Source organism: Macrobrachium rosenbergii, chromosome 55 (assembly GCF_040412425.1).
Source record: "Macrobrachium rosenbergii isolate ZJJX-2024 chromosome 55, ASM4041242v1, whole genome shotgun sequence".
Taxonomy (NCBI): domain Eukaryota; kingdom Metazoa; phylum Arthropoda; class Malacostraca; order Decapoda; family Palaemonidae; genus Macrobrachium; species Macrobrachium rosenbergii.
In genome coordinates, this window is record NC_089795.1 from 49,728,870 (window position 1) to 49,733,353 (window position 4,484).

Below are 4,484 nucleotides of genomic sequence, written 5' to 3' on the forward strand. Positions count from 1 at the left end.
CTGGAAAAGACATAACCACAGCTTGTAAACGTTTAGAAAGCTGATTCAGTAGTATGTGGTATTATTATTATTATTATTATTATTATTATTATTATTTAGAAGATGAACCCTGTTCATATGAAACAGGCCTACAGGGGATATTGACTTGAAATTCAAGACATCAGTTATTAAAAAACAAAGATAAATTATTATTTTATTATTATTATTATTCAGAAGATGAACACTGTTCATATGACACGGGCATTGGCTTGAAATTCAAGACATCAGTTATTAGAAAACAAAGATAAATTATTATTATTATTATCATTATTATTTTTTTTTTTTTGGTCTATCACAGTCATCCCATTCGACTGGGTGATATTTATAGTGTGGGGTTCGGGATGCATCCTGCCTCCTTAGGAGTCCATCACTTTTCTCTCTATGTGCGCTGTTTCTAGTACCACACTCTTCTGCATGAGTCCTGGAGCTACTTCGGCATCTAGTTTTTCCAGATTCCTTTTCAGGGATCTAGGGATCGTGCCTAGTGTTCCTATGATTATGAGTACAATTTCCACTGGCATATCCCATATCCTTCTTATTTCTATTTTCAGGTCTTGATACTTATCAATTTTTTCTCTTTCTTTCTCATCTACTCTGGTGTCCCATGATACTGCGACGTCAATGAGTGGTACTTTCTTCTTAGTGCAACTGCGAAGTTTTCCTTCTGTTACACCTTTAAAAGGTTTTTACTGTCAATTTCCGTTTCAGCGCTGAATGACCTCATAGGTCCCAGCGCTTGGCCTTTGGCCTAAATTCTATGCTCTATATTCTTCTATTCCAATGACAATCTTGTGCCCTTACTTAGTCAGCGAAGTCAAATGAAAGGAAATAACTCCAATATGTAGTAACAGAGGAAGTTAGTTCAGTCATCGAACTTACTTAACAACTATTAAAAGCATTAAACATTTTCTTTGTAAATCATTTACAATCGGTTGGCAGTTATAGATTTACACTTTTATCTTTCACTATTAAAACTCTCAGGTATTCATTCACGTGTGTCTCACTGCTGCTTAGATAAAGTTGTACGTAAACAAAGCTCATGTTTGTTTCCTGTGGCTTTTTTTTTTATTTGTTTTTGTTTTGTTTTGTCAGAGGTTGCACCACTGACTAGAATTACTAACTTGGGCAAGCGGATAGTAAAGTATTTCATTTAAAGAAAAGTAGATTTGTTATCTTGTAGGTTATGGAATACCAGGAATTCATGGCACTCATACGTATACATAGATATAGCTCGCATGTGCTTATATGTCACTAAATAGCGCGTGACAATATATTTAGCCAAGGCCACAGGAAAAAAATAAAAGGAGTACCAAGCGCTTTCGTGTTCTTTCAACACATTTTAGAGGTACAAAGAAAATGTTTAATATACCTCGAAAATGTGTTGAAAGAACACGAAAGCGCTTGGTACTCTTTTATTTTTTCCTGTGGCCTTGGCTAATTATATATATGTATATATATATATATATATATATATATATATATATATATATATATATATATATATATATATGTATATATATTATATACAGTATATGTATATATATTTGTATTTATAAATATATATATGTATACACACATATATATATATTTAAAAGAAATCATTAGTTAATGACTAGTCTCCTAGAAGCAGAAGGCTTATCATTAACTTGTAAAAATAAACTAATTAGGCCTGAGTGATTACCAGTTGTCAAAATCGTGCAGTCTTGAAATATGTCTATGTTTATTTTAGGCTTTAGGCTTACACCGACTTTACTCGCGGTGCGGGAGAGAGAGAGAGAGAGAGAGAGAGAGAGAGAGAGAGAGAGAGAGAGAGAGAGAGAGAGATAATTGTTTTCAACCGGAAACGTTTATATTGAGTAAGTCAGGATGTACTGTACACTCTTATTACAAAATCTGACAAAGCTAAAATCTCACTTGGCAAATCATAATAATAATAATAATAATAATAATAATAATAATAATAATAATAATAATAATAATAATAACCTCAATGAATTTACCAGGAACTCCAGTAAACCTTTTAAAGTTTCAGGTTTATTATTATTATTATTATTATTATTATTATTATTATTATTATTATTATTATTATTATTATTATTATTCTAGAAAATTATATTTGTATGAGGGTCACTACTTAGCAGTTAAAAATGGACATTTCTTTACAACAAAATCTTGCTTTAAATGTTGTCACGCCAGTCTGATAAGCCAATCAGTCAATTCACTTTTCAAGTATCCTGTCTGAAGTTTTGTTTATGGACACTTTTATATATATATATATATATATATATATATATATATATATATATATATATATATATATATATATATATATATATATGTATATATATAAATATATATATATATATATATTTATATACTATAATACATACATATATATACGTACACATATGTGTGTTTGTGTGTGTGTATGTATGTGTATATATATATATATATATATATATATATATATATATATATATATATATATATATATATATATATATATATATATATATATATATATATATATATATATATGCACACATACTAGCAGTGCACGGACATCAAGCCTCCTAAGATAGCAGTAAGGTGCAGTTTCGACTTCAAGGTAACAACCAATCATAGACACAATGAGCTGGCGCCGCGATTGTTACTCTTAACAAGAGAGCGAGACAGGGAGGATTCATGTAAGGGTCAAAATCCCATTCCTTTTCGAAGGACTCTGTCCTTAAGGATACCGTCGCAAAGCCATAATGGTGCTGACGTCACGAGTAGGTCCTTCAAAGAGGTCGTTTCTGTTTTTGTTTATCGGAATTGAAATGATTTGGAGTGAAGCTTTTTTTTTGCGGTTTGTGCATACTTTAAGTGGGACTGGTGGCTATGTATTGTGTACTTTTTTTTGTTCATATCTTTATGGAAATATATATACTTTATGCATATATATGTGTGTGTGCTTTATATATATATGGTTATATATATATATATATGTATGTATGTATGTATATATGTATGTATGTATGTATGTATATATATATATATGTATATATATATATATATATATATATATATATATATATATATATATATATAATTTTTTTTTTTTTTTTTTTTTTTCAACCGACTTGGCTGAATTTATCATTTCATTCCCATCGCAGGATTCGTAAAGATTTGTATAAGATTATTTTTTTTATAAACTAACGGTAAATTCATTCGTCCTTAATATTTGCTTTTCTATTCCTTAACCTAACGGCTAAATTTCAAGTGCTCCGGGCAAATAGAAAATAGCCATTGCTAGCACAGTGGTACGTGTAGGCGATATCGGCCTTAGGCTCTAGGAAGGATTTCCATTTGGACGAAAATAGTAAAAAAATGTTATAACTGTTTAGCTTGGACCAGAAGTTACTCTCGCGTAGTAATAGTGCAATAACAAAGCTCTAAATTCCCCTAAATAAAGAATACATCAAGTTATTTTTTAATTAAACCAGATTCGACTTCAATTTATACATTAAATGATGTATTCTCCAAGTGAATTAAACACAAACTTAATCAAGTGTCCAAAATGGCTTTCCTTTTCTTTTAAAGTTTTAGAATAGAATAGAAATAGAATATAGAATTTAGGCCAAAGGCCAGGCGCTGGGACCTATGAGGTTATTCAGCGCTGAAAGGGAATTTGAGAGTAGAAAGGTTTGAAAGGTGTAACAGGAGGAAAAACTCGCATTTGCACTATGAATCAATTGTTAGGAGAGGGTGGTTAGTAATATAAGAGAGAGAGAGAGAGAGAGAGAGAGAGAGAGAGAGAGAGAGAGAGAGAGAGAGAGAGAGAGAATATGAATGGAGGTACAGTAAAAGGAATGAAAGGGGTTGCAGCTAAGGGTCGAAGGGACGCTGCGAAGGACCTTAAGTAATGCCTACATTACACCGCGTGAGGTGCACTAACGGTACTACCCCACTACGAGTTAAACAGTGTTGGAACCTCTTGGGGAAAAATGACCAGTTCGCCTTATCAGCTCTTGATAAATTACAGGGTTTTTCGATTCTGATGTTGTTCTGTCGTTTATATGAAGACATCTTGACTCTGTGGCTCGTTAGCATCACGTTTGATCAACCTCAAAGCTCAGGTGACCTTGAGGGCCACTTTCCAAGCAATACCCTCTCTTTCCAACTCATGTATCTAAAAGTTTATCGAGATGTTTTCTCAAAGTTCTATTATAGCGATGAGGTGCTTCATCTGACATCCTCAAGATTTTTCTGTAATTGTTCATTCTTGGCCAAGTTTGGCACAACTTTCTCTTAAAGCCTATTTAACTATGTCTCCTGGTTAAGCGTTTCTACTCTTAAAACACAAGCGATTGTTGCACAATTGTCCTGTAGCTTATTACTATTATTAAAATAGTTTTGCCAGACCACTGAGCTGGCCAGAATGATTTTTTTCACTTATATATATA